The 19,676-nt window shown below is 44.9% G+C and overlaps 1 pseudogene; it reads left to right on the forward strand.

The window, feature by feature from the left end:
* LOC147668112 (uncharacterized) overlaps window positions 1-19,676 on the forward strand; it is a 98,285-nt pseudogene that overhangs the window by 21,660 nt on the left and 56,949 nt on the right.

Raw genomic sequence — 19,676 nt, forward strand, 5'->3', positions numbered from 1 at the left:
ACACAACAGCTTCATCACACAGCCAACGCACCCCACGACCGCACCTGCACCCCCCGCCACCACCCTCCGCTCCTGGACCCCGATCAACACCGAACAAACCCGTCACACGATGAACTCCATCCACTCCGGATCTCCAACCGACCCCTGCCCGCACCACGTATTCAACAAGGCCGACGCTGTCATCGCACCCCACCTGCGGGACATCATCAACACCTCCTTCGACACCGCCACCTTCCCGGAGAGTTGGAAGCACGCCGCCCCATCTCGCTCCTCCCGTTTCCGGCCAAAGTCATTGAGAAAACCGTCAACAAGCAGCTGGCCGCCTTCCTCGAGACAAATGGATCCCTCGACCGCTCGCAGTCTGGCTTCCGGGCCAACCACAGCACCGAGACCGCCCTCATCGCCGCCACTGATGGCATCCGAGCCCTACTCGACAACGGGGAAACAGCGGCCCTCATCCTCTTGGACCTCTCCGCGGCATTCGACACTGTCTGCCACCGCACCCTAGTGCATCGCCTCTGCAACGTCGGAATCCAAGAGAAGGCGCTAGAATGGATCATCTCCTTCCTCGCTGGAAGGACATAGAGAGTCCGCCTCCCCCCCGTTCAGATCAGAAGCCACCGAAGTCATCTGCGGCGTTCCTCAAGGATCCTCGCTCAGCCCCACCCTCTTCAATGTCTACATGAGCCCCGTTGCGGCCATCGCACGCCAACACAACCTCAACATCATCTATCACGCCGACGACACCCAGCTCATCCTCTCCCTCACCAACGACCCCGCCACCGCCAGAGCCAACCTACACGAAGGGATGACAGACGTAGCCGAGTGGATGATGACCAGCCGCTTGAAGCTGAACTCGGACAAGACGGAGGTCCTCATCCTGGGCTCCTCACCCTCCGCCTGGGACGACTCCTGGTGGCCCCTTGCCCTGGGCAGCGCACCCAAATCGACAGACCACGCACGCAACCTGGGATTCATCCTGGACTCCTCCCTCTCCATGACCAGACAAGTCAATGCCGTCTCCTCGTCATGCTTCAACATCCTGTGCATGCTACGTAAGATCTTCCGGTGGATCCCCACCGAGACCAGGAAGACGGTTACCCAGGCCCTCGTCACCAGCTGACTGGACTACGGCAACTCCCTCTACGCCGGAACCACTGCCAAACTCCAGAAGAGACTCCAGCTGATCCAGAACACCTCAGCAAGACTCATCCTCGACATCCCCCGACACAGCCACATCTCTGGACACCTGAGAGACCTGCACTGGCTCCCGGTCAACAAGAAAATCACCTTCCGTCTCCTCACCCACGCACACAAAGCCCTACACAACCAAGGCCCAAGATACCTCAACAGCCGCCTCAACTTCTACACTCCCGCCCGCCAGCTTCGATTGACCAGCCATGCCCTCGCCGCCATCCCCCGCATCCGAAGAGCCACAACGGGAGGAAGATCCTTCTCCTACCTGGCCGCCAAGACTTGGAACTCCCTCCGACCCACCTCCGCCTGACCCAAGACCACCTCACCTTCAGGAAGCAGCTCAAGACCTGGCTGTTCGAGCAGTAGCGGACCCCCCTCCCCAAGCGCCTTGAGACCCTCCGGGTGAGTAGTGCGCTATATAAATGCTTGATTGATTGATTGATTGATTGATTTGTTCATAATAATAAGTCTTCAACTTCCTTTCCCATGCTTTCAGATGCAGGCATCCATTGGCACGTATCCCGATCATAGGCCAAGATGGCCTTGACATCTCTGTCTCAGAGCATAGGTTATCCATTCGCACTTCTTACAATTACTGCGCATGCGTGGAGGCCATCTTTCAGCTATTTTTTTCGTTTCACTTAAACTGTCATTCTCAGACCAGGCCGCACAGGCCTCAATGGGATCTAATGCAAAAATAAACACAACAACCATTAGATTTAGAATTTCAACCCTTCTGTTTACCTCTCACCTTAAAATGTTCCCAATTCGATGTTACCTAGCAAAAACATATATATAGGCATCGTTTTACTCACCATCTGCATTCTTTATTGCAACAAAAAATAATAACTTCTAATATAAGGTCAAAAACACAGTTAAATCTACAATACACAGCTCTATATTAGTATGACTCATTTGTTTTCATTAATATATCAACTATACAAACAGCAATTCGTTTTCACACGTGTTTATGTCGACTCTACGTGCATTTTGTTGATTAGTTCACATGCTTCACTCTAACAGTAATATTATGGTTATGAGAGATTAACTTTACAAGGGGTACACACATTTTTTTGTCTCTCCCCTGCTCCATCACATGCAGATTTCATAAAAAGATTGTGGCTTACTTTATCGCGCTAGCGCTTGCACTGGGCTCTTGGAAGGTGGTGGTTGTTTTGTAAGACACGTTCTCACCTTTGATTGCCTTTAGCCGTCACCAAAGTCACTGCAGGTCTTCCTGGATGTGCGTGGAGCCTCCCCTCATTGGGCCCGCGTTATTGGAGAGCCCTGCGTCGTGTAGCCCTATTGGGCTGGTTTTGGGCTACGCAACGCTCACTGTTGTTCCTCCTCGCTCTACACGTTTTTTCAAACGCGGTCTGCAGCTCAAGCTTGTCCTTCTGGTGCCCTGACTGACGCCTACCCTGGGCTGGAGAATAAGGCAAGCCATAGCTGTGTGCAGGCTACTATACTGATTTTTTGGCTCTTTATGCCCTTTGGGCTACTTCTGACTACAGCTTTGCTGAGGAGCACTTTAAACTGCTACGGTTATTATTGCACCAGGGTTGCTCCCCCTTGACAGATTCCTTTGGGATCTTGCTGAGTTCACATACAGTCTCTCGCCTTAAGGATCGCGATGGAAGACTGGGCCTATTTCGGAGAGGATGATTATGGGTACTATGAGGAGGCGCATGGGCCCCTCCTGGAGGACAACCTTGTGAATGCCCTTGACGCTTCTGTTCAAGACTCCGTCAATAAGGTGGTGGAAGTAGCGGTCCCTAAGTCTGTTAACAAGGAGCTTGCGGCCGCCTTGAAACCCATTACGGTGCAATTGGAGAATTTCGCCAAAAGACATGGCATGCTCCAACATGATGCTGTGAATACCTCTGCATCCTCCCAGGGAGGTAACGCTGCTAATGCAAGACGCCCAGTTGGCCGCATGCTCAGGCTTTGTCCAAGCCTCCTTCAACACGGGACCACCCTTACTCTGGAGCCTCCAACCCGTTGCCTTGATCGTCTAAAGTATTTACTGATACCGATACTGGTACAGAGACAGATTCAACTTGCAACACAGCATCTCCCAAGAAGAAAATGGACAAGAGACCTTCTGCCCATTCCCAATCTCCCCCAGTCTATCAGCCCACGAACCTTTTTGACTATAACCCGCAAGAGATCATACATCCGAGGTCATCTGATTAAGCACCTCCTCCGGAGGTTGCAGATTTCATACAGCAGAATTTGAGGTGCTCCGACAGAAAAGTAAGGAACCGCCTTAGGTCGGAATGCCCGCCCTCGGATGTAGCTGACAAAGTCGCTGAAACTCCCGATATTGACCCGAATATGCTGGCTTTCCTGAAAAAAATCCATAAAGACCCTAAGAAAGGCATCGATCGGGCCTGGTGAGGATGCCAGGATAAGTTGTTGGATACCATCGGTCCCTTATCCAAGATCCTTGAGTTAGCTCTCGTAGCCAAGGAGTCCGGCGACCCGATTGACCCAGATATTCTCGCTAGTTGGACGCAGCATGCCAATCTGCTTTTTGGGCAACGCAAACTGCGCCATCTCAGTAGAGCGCAGAAAGTCACTCCTGATGCGCATGGATACCAACTTAACAGAGTTAGCAGCTGCTGAACCAGATCCCTTGGCGGACGACTTCTTGTTCAGGGAGCGTTTTGTAAAGGATGTCTCCAAATATGTAGGGACTTTCACTTCATTGGATAAGGCCCAGGCAAATATCAAAAGGGTGTTTCACACATTCCTTTTTGGACGGGCGGGCGAGGCAGGGGCCGCTCGCCAGGCCGTCTGTACCACCAAGATCCCCCAGAGGGGTTACGGCCCCGGTGACATCCATGAAGAGTCTACACGGTCACCCAGACCACATGGTTATTCAAGGTTGTTAATTGCTTTGCAAAAACCTTTCAACCCGGTTACCTCTGCTACGATTGCCAGGTGGCTTAGATATGTAATGTCAGAGGCCGGTATTGACACTGATTTATTTGGAGCGCATTCAGTCAGAGGTGCTATTGTAGTGTAGTTCCTAGTTTCCCACTAGGCCCTGCGCATTGGAATAACATAAACAGTAGTATCGACGTGGAACTGCGGATATTCCAGACCTCCACTGACTATGCTAAACTTAATTGGGTTATGTTACCAACTAGCTCAGAGGTCACTGGAAACTTTCTTCTCTGCATAGGAAGTGATCAGCTTCCCTGGCACAGACAAGAAGGGATTCAGTTTTCCAACAACCGTGCAACATGACAACTTTGCTCCTCAGATCAAGAGTCAATTTCTAGGGTCGTGTGAAACAATAGACATAGATTTCACTCAGTCAGTCTAGTGCAGTTTACTTTCACGAGATGTAGAGAATAGAGAGACGGGCGTTTGTCAATAAAGGGTTAACATTTATTGAACAGTCTTTCTTCTCGTACAAGAGAAATGTATTGCCACAATTGCAATAATTGTTATTATAAAAAGTACGTACAGTAAGATAAGTATTGCGAAATAGAACTGTAAAAGCATTGATATGGTTTAAAAGTAATAAAACATATATACAGTCATATATACATTAGGCTAACATACTCAACTGGTGGTTCTAACTAAACCTACCCCAGTGTGCCTGACCTAAGCCTAACAAGTGAAAGGGGAGTAAGTAAGTAGCTTTAAGTTAAGTTGGTTTTGCCAAGGTTTGTTTCAAGAATTCTCGTCTAAGGGTTTAGTCAACACCATACCTCTGAATAGAATGATGGAGGATTGGTATCTCCTTCAGGGGTCTCTCTCGATATCCCAGTCACCCGCGAGGGTAAACCGGAAGCGCCGTGGTTGGATTTCTCTGCACGAGAAAGGCAGCGGGTCTCTTCAGCGCGTCGAGGAAGGAGGGGGGACAGCGTCCGCGGGCAGCTGGAATCGGCTGGATGTCTTCGCAGAGGGACGGCTGCTCAGCTCCTTAAGCGTACTGCACCATAGGTCGCGCTTTAGCGGCGATAGTGGTATCAGTAGCTTCACCACCACAGGATAGCAGGCTGCAGCGACAGAGTGCTAGATTTACCAACACGGGGTCGTGCAGGCAGCTGGCTTCAGTAGCTCATACAACAGGGGCTTGCTTAAGGCAACGTTGGTAATATTTATACCTGACAGGTGCCGGGTTTGACGCAAGTTTGCTGGACATAAGACGTCAATTAAAGATGTCACTAGGAAGTGATAGTTATCAGTTGCTCATTAGAGTTCCATTACTAATCAAAACATAGCAAGCGGGGATTTCCAGGTTTGCTGAGTTTTTATCTTGTTGAAGAACTCGGAGTGTTATCTAGGAATATCAGATAGTGACTACTGCTCTGTCATTGTACTAATTGGTCGCAAAGGAAGTGGCAGAGAGTCATAATGGAATGTGGCTCTGTTCGTGTGAGGCCAGAGATGACTTTTCAGAAAATCGCACTTGAACGGTTATGCCAATATAGGGAATAAATGGATTTATAGCCGAATAGGGGCATAAGGTCACAGTATCGATCAGGAACCTAGATAAACACGCAACACCCACTCCACGGGTTAATGTCCATCAAAATTACTAAAACTAAAGCAATTAGATGCATGTGTAACATTGCCCACCCCAAAATACATAAATGCATTCGAAATAGGCGTACTTGTAATACATGGAATTTAGGTACTGTACGTTTTTTTTAAAAAGCATAGTAATCATTCAAGAAATTATTGCATATGAAATCAATGAACGATTATGCATAAAGAATTACACATGAAGTATCTCTGACAGAAGAAAAGCGAGATAAATCATCACATAAAAATGCATTGTAATAACATGTGTGCTAGAGGCTGGTGTAATATTGTTATGTCTCTAGATGTGTTTAGAAATAGAAGTGTGAAGCTTCTGTTCTTTAAGAATAGTTTTTACGTTAAGCAAAGAATTGTTCGTGCCAAAAAAGGGTCAATATTTTTTTTAAAAATTGTCCAATTCAAAGAAAATAGATTTCCAAAGCTCTTGGCAGTTTTTGTTGATCAAAACTGAAGGCCGAATTCAGAGTTCATGGGAACGCTGTGTGTCGGAAAGCTTCTCAAAAAGTTATTGTTTCTCTGTGGGTGAGAACATCGTATCAGACAGGCTCTCAAAGAATTGGTCTACAAATTCAGGTGATAGTTCAACCAAATTAGATAGCACTGTAACTTGGCAGGTGTGAGAATGATTGCTGTCATCGAAGGCAGGACCAGCAATGCTCACAGAACGTTGTACCTGGATGATGTTGCTTTTGTCACTCGCTCCACTGTTACCACTTGGCTGTAGTACAGGAGTCTCCACGAATGCCGTCATCAGGATTGGTAGCCGCTGGGGACAACACAATGCGTGAGCCGTTATTGGACTGAGCAAAGTATCGACGTCCATTGGTACTGCTGATGGAAGTGAAAGACAGATGTCCAACACGCATTCATCGCCGCAAAGCATACACCGTAGCACAGGTAAAATGCAATTTTGCCATATCGGTCTGAATGAAAGGAACCAGGTCATGTTTAGATCTCTCAGCCTGGCCAATCCGAGGACGTTAGTTATCCTGTCTTGGTAGCGCATTGCTAGGATTGTCTCTTCCATTCCCATGGGAGCTATGTCTGAGCCGAGGCTTGCCATAACGTAGCAGGAGGGTCAAAAATAGAATCCCTGTGACGAGTCCCAAAAATAATGGTATGCCGCCAAAAATGGAGTGCACAAAATTAGGAAAGATTCCCAAAATTGCCTGGAAGGGTGTTAGCAGTCCCGTAAAGACTGTCTTAAATATGCCTGGGATGCTTGTTGCACTAGACATGTTAAGGAGTTGGCTGAACATTTCTACGAAATGCACGGGGCAATTTGTTGATAAAAGGTCATGAACCTCAGTAGCCGTCCTTGCGACTAGAAGATCATACGTCTCTTTAGATGACGTTATAGGCACGGTTGTCTGTAAAAGTACAGATTTCATTTTGCTTAATGTATCAATTCGTATAGAATAGAGATTCAGACGAGGCCAGAGGGGAGTCACTATGTCTGGAGGCCCGCTCGGGAACAATGCATGCATACAACATTTGACCATGGACGTAACTTCTATTAGATAACTTTTCCCTGGCGTGAGGCCACAACATCTGTGATCCGTTCTAAGAATGTAACTCCCGTTCGCGAGTTGCATAAAGAAGGGCTCTATCTGAGTTGCAGGTGTGACTAGCTGGTGGCATGAAAGGTTGTTTGAATTTCCATCACATGCTCCGTGTAAATTAATACCCTGACACAAAAGTATACCGCTTAGTGAGTGTTTACAGTTGTCACCACTAAGAAATACATTTTTGTCACTGTCACTATAGCAAGAATGAGTGTATGGTAATTTCCATTCGGATTTTACATATCCTTTACCCAATTGTTCATATTGGCCAGCAGGTATGTACTCAAGGCACTTTTTAAATCGGAAAGTTGTTATCGGAATTGTGATAATTCCGTGTATTATCCATTCAATGACAGGACTCTCTGACATTGTCAATGGTAATCTCTCGAGTTTTTCGATGCTCAGGATTGTATAGTCTGCTCCTTTCTGTGCCAAACTGATCTGTTTATCAGTAAGGTTAAAACTGGAAAATAATGGCGTTGTGTTGATTAAACGCCAAGGCACATAGCCTGAACGAAGATTTTGCAGCGTCCAGCCTAATTCTATAATACAGCGTAATTGAGACTGGCCATGTTGTAACATTAGCAAATCTCTGTCTATCACATCAAAAGGCAGAGGATACAATATTGTCCAACGAATATATTCTGGAAGACAGAGTCGTTAACCCATTGTCTACCACAGAAAGTGATTTCTCCAAATTAATACGATCAATTTCTCGTATTTTTTCAGCAGTTTCAATTTGCTTTACTTTCCAAGCCTCGTTGTAAGCAGCATAGATACTGGTCGCTATGAAACGCTTTTGACGCTGTTTGCGTGGTCCAAGGATGAAATCGCGCAAATCAGCACCCTCTTTTAGTAAAGACAAGTGTTGCTTAATTTCAGCCAGTGTGGATGAAGTTAGCCATTCTAGGCAGAGTTTCCCTACACTGTATGTTGTTATAATCCCTGGATGTTGTCTCTGGGAGTATCTTGGGTCTAATCTGGTCATTTTTAAACCCTGTGTTTTATTCAGGAATCTATCTTGACAGCTATTTGTGTCTGTAGGCCAGATTAACCACTTTTTCCAATCAGCATTTGTTCTGTTGAAATGTAAAATTTGTGACACGTCTAACTCAATATCTGCGGTTGCATTTTCTGGTTTTGGCTTCGGAATAGACGGTGTTTTAAGGTCTTTGATCTTAGCTAGGCCAAGACAAGATGTTTGGTGTATTGTGTCATTTAAAAATAACATTTGTTCAGGTATCATGCAGGTTCTAAATAGTGCTTCTATGCCTTGCACCTGCCAATCTTTTGTACCCCAAATTGTTTTCGTTTCAATATTATTTTTCCAATAATCAAAACCAAATGTCATCATTTTGTCATAAAATGCTTCTGAATATATCAATTTAGAATTTGTCAGCATTGTTTTCATTCCTGTTTTATCTAACAGTTTGTAATAAAACGTTTCTGCATCACTGGTGTTAAACCCTGAGAAGTATTTGAATTTCTCAAAAAATGCTTTAGAACTGCTTTTAGGTGGTGTAGAACAATGTTCCCATTGATTATACATAAAAACATTTCTAGGCTGTGCAGATTTATGCAAGTAATGATCCCCATAGTGGGTGTAACAGAATAACTGCTCATAACTAGATGAACCTTGTAAATAATCATGATCTGTGAATCTAGCTGACATTACTAAATCAGACATCATGTCATTAATACTGTTAAAGTCCCAATCATCAGAGAATGTACTAGGTGTCACAAAGTCACTTAAGGAAACCTTTAGTTGATGAGGATACTTCAGGATTTCGACCGGACCATAGATCTCATAGTCTGTTTTCTCCCATACTACCCCACCAGGTATTGGAATTGCTGTGACGTTTACTGTTGACAGTTCTCTTTTCTTCACGTGGGATGATCTGTGTGGTTTCAGGACTAGGTTGATGTTCTGACTTGCTGTGTCCATTGTAATATATTTTCCTTCAATGAATTTTCCCAAACACAGTACCATGATGAGCCAAAGCAGGAGGAAAAATACACCTAGACCGAACCAGAACTCTAGCCAAGGGGAAATAAGGTAGATTTCCTTCAGTTGATGAAAGAGTTCCGTTGCTTTTTCTTTAAAAGACTTTTTTGTTTCTGGCATCACTTCGGGGTCGTTTAAATCTTCAGAGAAGTTGTCGAAGTTGATGAAATAACCAGAGGCAGTTCTGTCAATGGATGGGATTGTTCTTTCAATCTGTCTCTCGGTAGCACTTTCTGATGCCACATCATTGTAGACCGGTGTTGTTTCTTGACGAACTGTTTCAATCTGTGTTTCAAGAGGCACGAGTTCCATGGCATTATTGCATAGTCCTTCATTGTGCACTGCAGGCTGATCGAATGTGATTAGTCTTTCAGTTTGAACCTCTTGGATTGTTGCAAGTTTGGGTATTCTGTTGTTTCTTGGGAGTCCACTGGGCCTACTGTTGATTATAGGCCACATGTTTGTGGTTTTACCAGATCGATGGACACGATTCTGTTCTCCTTTTTACCAGCAAGGGGTGGTAGCACAACTGATCTTGTTCCGGTGACTGCTAAGACAGGTACTGCTTTTCTGTAAGAAGGCCCAAATTCCTTCTTCACCGCGATCTTTTCTCTGACTAGATCCCCAATCTTTGGAATCCAGACAGGCCTTGCTGGGGCTGTTGCGGGTGGTGCCTCGTCAGTGGTACTTGGCTGTTGCTTTAACTTTATGTTGCTTAATGATTTTCTTGTTTCATTCAGTTCCTGTAAAACAGCCAAACGATCCTTTACATCAAAGTGCGTTGTTTCTTCTTGTACCACTGACATCTGACTATCGAGGTCCTGAACGCGCATTCTAATTCCGAACAATAGTTCGTATGGGCTGAAACCTTTTAGAGAATTTCTTGGCATGTTGTTAAGACTAGTCTGGACACTTATTAAATGTTTGACCCACCCAGCGCCTGAACCTAATACCTTCGCTGTTATAGATTGCTTTATGCCCCGATTTTTTCTTTCTACCACACTATTCCCTTCCGGGGAATGACGGACAAGAGTACCGCAACCCAATTCCCATGCTAGCCATGGCCTCCTTATAAGCCCGAGAGCCAAAAGCAGGACCCTGGTCAGAATGGAACGTGGTAATTGCGTATATGCCGATATGGACTCGCAAATCTTTTATAACCGTTCTAGCGTCAGCCGAGCGCTGGAGGCCTCATCTTTTAAGTGCTTTTCGTCTTAACTGTTAATAGGACGCAGGACGGGGTGTAGGCAGCGTTACGCTCTTTCTGACTGGTAGCCGGTAGCATGGTTCCTTACTGCGATCCCTATTACAGTTTTCACAGTTGTTTGCATATATTTGGTGTTCTACACTCATTCCCGGCCACCAGAATACTGATTGTAATTCAGTCAGTGATTCCTTGATCTCTCTGTGCCTTAGACCCAAACCCATGTGTGCGTCTGCTATTAAAAATATTCTCCTGTTCATGTTTGGAATTACTCTGTCCCCCACTCCAGGGATTCGAGCAAAAGGAACGGAGTTTGCATCGATTATGTATGCATAATTGAGTGGATAGTTTACGGGTAGTGCTGCACAGTCGCCTTTTACGGTCGTTTTTACTGCCAGCATGGTTTCCCCGTCTATGTACTTATCTGTACGCTTTTTTGTGGCTACGGAAGCCGGTTTAGTTGCTTCCGCTTTGGCTGTATTAGCCAATGAATTCCCTGCAACGTGAACGCCATCACGTCGAAGACTCTGTGCGTGAATCACGTGAGTCTTTTGTAGTTCTTTGTGTAAAAGAGCTACCTGTTTCCAGAGCAATTTATGCTTTATTGTGGCACCTGTGTCATCTTTGTAGTCGTTTTCGATCCAACTCTGCAGTTTATTGTTGTAAGAGTTGACGCAAAAATGAGAATCGCACACTATAAGTGTCGGGAATTCACGTTCTGCATTTTCGAGCGCCATCTTTAAAGATCTGATTTCAGTTCTCTGAACCGAACAGTTTCTTACAGATTCAGTTTTTGTTACTTTCGGTCTGAATTTACCGCACAGCCAACGACCTTTAATGATCGCACACGCTGCATTGTAGGATTTGCTCTCTACGTTGAAATGCTGTACAAAGCTATCTGTGTAGATTATACAGGCGTATTGTGGGAGAGGCAGAATTTCGATTGGCAGAGGATATTCTTCTTCATATTCTAAATCATTCAGTTCTTCAAATTGCGGGGCGAAATAGTATTTCACATCTTCCGCTCCTAGAGAATCTATACACTGTATCCATTTCGGATCCAGTGACACTGTAGGCAGGTTTACTGGGCTGAATAGCGCCTCGAAGGCGGATTCCGCTGTAAGGATATTAATCCGTTTGCCGTGTGCTAGTTCTCGTTCATTTGCCAATGCGATTTGCACTGCTTTCACAGTTCTTTCTGTGTGACTGAATGTTTTTTCTGCTTGTGTGTACAAGTGAGATTTAATTGAAATAGGTACCTTTTCTCCCTCATTAGAGGTTAGGTATGTGAATCCGCATCTCCCTGGGATGACTCGGATTACAAGATCACGTGTGTTGTCACGTGTATCTAATTTTGTTTTTGCTAACATGTCTGTTTGCAGTGATCTCAAAATTTCTGTGTGTTTTTGAGTCCAATTGATTTGTTTAAAATCGGGTTTAATTAGTTCGTAGAGAGGTTTAACCCTCTCCGCGTAATTTAGGATGTAAGTTCTTCCGAAATTCAGAAAACCTAGAATGGATTGTAAATTCTTCAGCGTTTTTGGAGCTTGGAGTACAGCGCACTTCTCTAAGAAGTTGTCCGCTAGGCTTTTCCCTTCACTTGATAATTTGTACCCTAAAAATAGTACTGTCAGATGGGCAATTCGGGACTTTTTAAAGTTGAATTTGTAACCCTCTGCTGCGAACCCAAGTATAATGGTGTTCACTCTTTTCAAGTGAGTATCCAAGTCGTCATCTGTGAGATAAATATCATCTACGTAAGACAATGCTTCATCATCATAGATTTGTAGTAACTCTGTTACCCTAGCTGAGAATAGTCCTGGGCTGTTCTTGAACCCCTGTGGGAGTCGACAGAATTTTTCTGCGACCCAAATGCGGAGAAAGCGGTCAAATATCTGCTTTCTGGTGCAATGTTTTGACAAAAGAAACCATTAGAAATGTCTAATGTTGTTTTATATTTTTTCCTAACTATGTTATTCATTAGGGCTGCACTATGCGAGTTTTGTACTGCAAAAGTTTTGCAACATGTATTAAGATGTCTGTAGTCCAAAACTAGACGATATGAATTGTCTGGCTTGGAGACAGGAAACAAAGGATTGTTCATTTGAGAGGTGCATGTTTCAATCGCCCCCTGGTACTCAAGTTGATCTCAGATCTCCCTGACTTGTTTTTTAGCTTCTTGCTTTATGGGATACTGCCGTTGGGCAGTTGGTTCACTTTTTAATTGGATTTTGTGAGGCGGTGAATCCTCATCCCATCCTACATGATTTTTATATAACGCAGGTGCCTGGGCCACTGCCCATTTCCTTGCATATGTATATTTTTTGTGAATCGGAATGTGATTCGAGAAGGCAGGCATAATCACTTCTTCGCCACGAGGGCACTCCCTGGCAAACTCTGGGGGCCAATCTTTTTCAGCTAACAGAATATCATAGCCTTTTGAGAGCTTATCCCAAAATAGACCCTTAATTTTCCTAGTCTTATCACCCTCTATACACAATGTTATTTCGTATATTTTATGGGGCTTGCTAAGTCTGGCGTCGGCAGTTTCAACCTGAATGTATTCATTCGTGTCCACTGTCTCCAGATGACTCATCAAGATCTTGCGCGCTATACTGATTTCTGCTGCACTGTCCAACATTGTCAATGCCCACTCCCCGTTTTTCAACTGTGTCCTCAGTATTCTCGGCATGGTTGATTACTCTAATACTGGCTACCTTCTTTTTCTGAAATTGAGATTTCTTATTTTGAGCAGGTTCCTTGTCTTTGGACTTGGTGTGCTCTCCTGGGTCTGACCGTCCTCTTCTTTCCGAATTCTGTGGAAGAGATCGAGGGGGACGTGTATCAATACTTTGATATCTATCAGGTTTTTTCAGATTATCCCTATTTCTAAGGTTATATCTTTTCTCAGAGGGCTCCCGTTGGGGAGACTGGCGTTCTCGAGTCGGAGTTCTTTCCCTCCGTCGAGGAGACCTTCCTCTGGACTGGAAAACTTTTTCCTTGGGAGTGGATTGTTTATTTCCATCCCAGCTCTTTTTAGGAGTGTTTAAATTATTTTTAATAAATAATTTTACTAACTCTCTATAAGCTTTTGTTAATTCTCCTATGTTAACTAAGAGATCTTCCTTTGACATTTTTGCAATGTCCGGATATGGTGTGTAGCTGGCTAGAACCGGCCACGTGGCTCCTGGTCTACCTAGTGGACCGAGCCTGGTTATGTGATCATTGTGTTTTAGGGCGCCATTAAACCAGAGCAGGTGCTCTTGAAATTTAAGTGGGATTTCAATCTCCTCGAAAGGAGCGTACTCTCCCGGAGGTTCCTCTATTTTGTAATAGTGAAACTCTTTTGTTATAGCGTTTACCGCTGGGAAGTTTATCCATGAATAGAATACCTCTGTCTGCCGATACTCGTGAGCCTCTATCACGAAAATTACTGTACCACCCTGAGGTGTCAGTCCGTTTACTAAAAGTTTTGAAGTTATAGATTTTCTTAACTGGACCGGGATGATTATTGCATCCGGGTCTGTGTATTCAGGACCTTGCTGAGTCGCATCTACTGCGGCCCCATTGGTTCCGTTTTCTGGCATTGTAAAAATGCGAGGTTTGCAGAGTAGGTCTCCAAGGAGACAAAGATTAGGTGCACAATATTTTGGAACACTGTATCCTTCAACGTTGAATAAACCAGAGCTTTACATAGGAATCCCTTCCTACTAAGGTCGGGCGGATTTTAACCTTTCACCCACTCCAGACGTCTATTGGAGTATTTACGGGAGAAAGGGGTGTGAAATATGCACGACTGAGTTACTCTACAAGTCTTGCGTTAGTTTATCGCCTTACCAAACGTTTGGGCACCATGTAGTGTAGTTCCTAGTTTCCCACTAGGCCCTGCGCATTGGAATAACATAAACAGTAGTATCGACGTGGAACTGCGGATATTCCAGGCCTCCACTGACTATGCTAAACTTAATTGGGTTGTGTTACCAACTAGCTCAGAGGTCACTGGAAACTTTCTTCTCTGCATAGGAAGTGATCAGCTTCCCTGGCACAGACAAGAAGGGATTCAGTTTTCCAACAACCGTGCAACATGACAACTTTGCTCCTCAGATCAAGAGTCAATCTCTAGGGTCGTGTGAAACAATAGACATAGATTTCACTCAGTCAGTCTAGTGCAGTTTACTTTCACGAGATGTAGAGAATAGAGAGACGGGCGTTTGTCAATAAAGGGTTAACATTTATTGAACAGTCTTTCTTCTCGTACAAGAGAAATGTATTGCCACAATTGCAATAATTGTTATTATAAAAAGTACGTACAGTAAGATAAGTATTGCGAAATAGAACTGTAAAAGCATTGATATGGTTTCTTAGCCATACAATGGTTTAAAAGTAATAAAACATATATACAGTCATATATACATTAGGCTAACATACTCAACTGGTGCTTCTAACTAAACCTACCCCAGTGTGCCTGACCTAAGCCTAACAAGTGAAAGGGGAGTAAGTAAGTAGCTTTAAGTTAAGTTGGTTTTGCCAAGGTTTGTTTCAAGAATTCTCGTCTAAGGGTTTAGTCAACACCATACCTCTGAATAGAATGATGGAGGATTGGTATCTCCTTCAGGGGTCTCTCTCGATATCCCAGTCACCCGCGAGGGTAAACCGGAAGCGCCGTGGCTGGATTTCTCTGCACGAGAAAGGCAGCGGGTCTCTTCAGCGCGTCGAGGAAGGAGGGGGGACAGCGTCCGCGGGCAGCTGGAATCGGCTGGATGTCTTCGCAGAGGGACGGCTGCTCAGCTCCTTAAGCGTACTGCACCATAGGTCGCGCTTTAGCGGCGATAGTGGTATCAGTAGCTTCACCACCACAGGATAGCAGGCTGCAGCGACAGAGTGCTAGATTTACCAACACGGGGTCGTGCAGGCAGCTGGCTTCAGTAGCTCGTACAACAGGGGCTTGCTTAAGGCAACGTTGGTAATATTTATACCTGACAGGTGCCGGGTTTGACGCAAGTTTGCTGGACATAAGACGTCAATTAAAGATGTCACTAGGAAGTGATAGTTATCAGTTGCTCATTAGAGTTCCATTACTAATCAAAACATAGCAAGCGGGGATTTCCAGGTTTGCTGAGTTTTTATCTTGTTGAAGAACTCGGAGTGTTATCTAGGAATATCAGATAGTGACTACTGCTCTGTCATTGCACTAATTGGTCGCAAAGGAAGTGGCAGAGAGTCATGCTGGAATGTGGCTCTGTTCGTGTGAGGCCAGAGATGACTTTTCAGAAAATCGCACTTGAACGGTTATGCCAATATAGGGAATAAATGGATTTATAGCCGAATAGGGGCATAAGGTCACAGTATCGATCAGGAACCTAGATAAACACGCAACAGTATGGCCTCCAGATCATTTATGTTGGGTACTAGCATACAAGATATCATGAAAGCGGCCGATTAGTCTTTTAGTTCCACCTTCAAATAGTTTTATTACAAACCTGTGGGTGATGTTGCTTCTGTGGTTCTAGATAAGCGCTAAACTAGCATAATCTGAAGCCTCAGGTATATCATATCATCTGATAGTTATGGATAAGAGAAAAAAACAATGCCTTTGGCACCACAGACAAAATAACAGTATACTGAACATTGAGTGAGGTGCAAGTACTTTCCTGTTAGACATGGAGTCCACATCACTAAATCCCAGCATAATATAGAGTTTAACCCTTTTCTCATCCAAAAGCGGGTAGCGTGGAGGTACATTCCAGGAGTGGATAATCCTCGCCTCTGCGTCCTTAATAGAATTTAAAGTTTCCTTCATGTTAACTAGGACATTTTTCAGTCTATGTCAGGACCGGCACGAAGATTATGCATGTTTAATGCATACTTACTACCAGAGCGGCAGCATCATAGATTGGTTTAAAATAGAATGTTTTGAAAGTGGATTCCGAGGACCAATCTGCCGCATTCATGATATTGTCTAGTCTTCCCCCTACCTGGACCACTTTGGAGGCCATAGCCCCCCTGCTGGAATGAGCGCCAAGATCTGTGGTATCAATGCTGGCCTCTGCCATGACCCATCTCGCCCATCTGTCTCTGATATCCTGTCCCTCGTGAGGGATTGAATAGCAAACAAGCCCACCAGAAGCTCGAGACAATTGATGTAGATGGTCAGTTGCTCCTCCGTCCACCTGCCTCCCATGGAGTTCGAGCTGCATCTGGCTCCCCAACCCAGACGGCTGACGTCCGACTCTATCAACAGGTCTAGATGGGAGACAAAGATTGCCCGCCCGTTACAGGCTTCCAGGTGGTCTATCCAACACTGCATCTCCGTCCAGGCCTCTGCCATCAAAGTCTCCAATTCCGAATAGATAATGCCCCTCCGAAGGTGGGCTGCCTTCAGACTCTGAAGAGCTCTGTAATGTAGTGTACCCGAAAGATAGCTTGTATCGAGGACAATAATAAGCCAACAATCCTGGCCAGTTGACACAGAGAAATCCTGTCCCTCAGGAGGACCTTTCTCAGTTCCTTTTTGATCTTGTTTGTCTTCTGGCTCGGCAAGCTCAGGGTCGCCACCTTGGAGTCTATACAGAATCCTAGAAAGTTCATGATCTGTTGAGGCATCAGATCCTATATCTGTTGCTTTATGACAAATCCCAGGTCTTGCAGGAGAGATATGGTGGTGTTCAGGTGGGCTACTAGGCTGTTTTGTGACTGGTCCATCAGCAGGATGTCTTCCAGGTAGATGATTAACCTGATGCCTAGGGTCCAGAGGTATTCCACTACTGGTTTGAGGAGCTTCCTGAAGCACCAAGTTGCCAAAGATCGGCCAAACAGGGGAGTCCGGAACTCGAAGATTTGTCCTCTTCATTCGAATTGGAGGTACCTGCAGTGTGGCGGGAAGATGGGAACCGTCAGGTAGGCGTCCTTCAGATCTAGATGTGCCAGCCAGTCGTCCTCAAGCAGCATGTCCCTGAGGAGGTGAATACCCTCCATCTTGAAGTGGTGATAAACCAGCCGCTCATTGAAGGACCTGAGGTTAATCACCGGGCGGAGACCCACGTCCATCTTCTCTACCAGAAACAAGTTGCTGAGGAAGCCACTGGGGTGAAGGTGCGAGAAGCATATCGCACTCTTGGCCAGACGGTCCTGTACCTCTTGTCTATCAGGGACATCTCCTGGGTAGAAAAGGACAGAGGGTGGGGTCTCACTGTCTGTGACGGGGTTCTGTAGAATTCTATGTAGTACCGTTGGATGGTCTCCAGTACCCATTGGTCCGCCGTTATCTCTGCCCATTTGTGCACGAAAAGGCGTAACCTCACCCCCAAACGGAAAGGTGATGACAGAACAGGCCTTACCATTGTATCCATTGTTGTTGGGTCCTCCTCAAGGTCGAATATGTTTGCCTCGACCGTTGCCGCGGGAGGGGTAGAATGTTCCCTGACGGCCATCGTGCCATCCGATGTTCCACTTCGCCTGGGGCCTTCGATGGATTGGCAGCCGGAGGAGCGACCCCTGCCTTATCCGGCCCCTCCAAAAACCTTCCCCGGGAATATTTTTTCCATTGAAGACTGCGCTTTGATGAGGGCGGTGAACTTGGCAACGAAAGTTCCTAGTTCTTTGACGCAAGGGTCGCCAAATAGGGTACCCTGTGCTATCGGGCCTGACTCCGAGGTTGAAAGTTCTCCCAGCTTGGGGTCGATTTTGATCAGAAGAGAACAGCAATGTTCTGCAGAGAAGGTGCAGTTGGCGTTGCCCAAGAAATAGATCGCCCTCTGTATCCAGCCTGCCACGTCGTCTGTGGGGAGGGGGTTCCCTGACTGTCTAGCCTGTTCTGCTAGTTCAGTGATCTTGGTTAATGGCCCCACCACGTCCAGGAGTTTGTCCTGGCATGCAGGACCTGTCTCCCTTTTTTAGGATCCCTCATGTACAATTGAACACATAACCACCAATAAAAGAAGGGACAATAGGGAACTTGCCCTTAGACGGGAAGAGGCAGGTTGGATTTGCCGCCTAAGGACAGTATCAAACAGTCTCAATTCAAACAATGAATTTCATTATTTCCTTTAGCAAAATTCATTTATCACACTGTATAAAAAAAATCTCATTAGGCTATATAGATCCCTCCAGCCATAACTCTGAATCATACCACTTCCTATAGGAACTAAATCTTATCTAACTAAACATGTCTACTGTCTTGTTCAATATCATTTTCACACATACATTAATTGCCTTTAGAGTCTTTGAACAATCACAAAGAATCCAATACAATCATATCCTTTATGTATACAATTTTGGCATTATGCATTGCTCTTTAGTCGAACTGCTAACATCTAGTAAGATGACTAACATCTCATTGGGTTATATAGGTTCCTTTAACCACAACCCTAAATCATATTACTTCCTACAGAAATTAAATCGTATCTATTCAAATATGTCGATTATCTTATTGAATATCATCATCACACATACAATCGGAGCACTTAGAGTCTTTTAACAAACATAAAGAATGATGTTCTAAAGGGTGCAGAATCCTGGGATTAGATTGCATATTCCAAGATGGCGCCCATGACATCCACTAAAAAATTAACCTCCACTCCAATTATTATTGTAGTTGTTGATAATGAACAGTCTCAATTTGCTTGTTGTGAATCTGCACACACCACTTTCAACCTGGTGTCTATTAGTTTTCTGACACCATCTGGACTTGTGAACCACGAATTTTACTGAAAAGGGGCGTATTTTGTTTGATGTAACTATTCAAAGATGGCCCCCATGAGATCTCTGACATCATGTCGATGGAGATAATCATAATTAGAAAAACCTATATGCAAGCATCCATGAGTTTATTTTGATAAACATTAACATCTCACGAACGGAGCCGGTCTTTAAATTTGGTCTTTATGATCGCTTTAAAATCAGAGATTTTTTATTAACACTTATGCAACAATGTTATTAATAGAGACAATTAAACCAGTGCACATCCCTACTAGTAACTTTTATCCAATTGTATTTCAATCCAATCAGTTCAGTACTTCAATTCTCTTCCAGTCCACACAAGTATTCAGATAGTACAGAGTCCATTGGTTCTTAAAGTTCTTATTTATTGATTATTTTCTTGCCACATCGTCACAGCCGACGCGCGTTTCGCCCTCCACGGGCT

The sequence above is a fragment of the Lissotriton vulgaris genome, unplaced genomic scaffold (assembly GCF_964263255.1).
Source record: "Lissotriton vulgaris unplaced genomic scaffold, aLisVul1.2 SCAFFOLD_375, whole genome shotgun sequence".
Lineage (NCBI taxonomy): Eukaryota > Metazoa > Chordata > Amphibia > Caudata > Salamandridae > Lissotriton > Lissotriton vulgaris.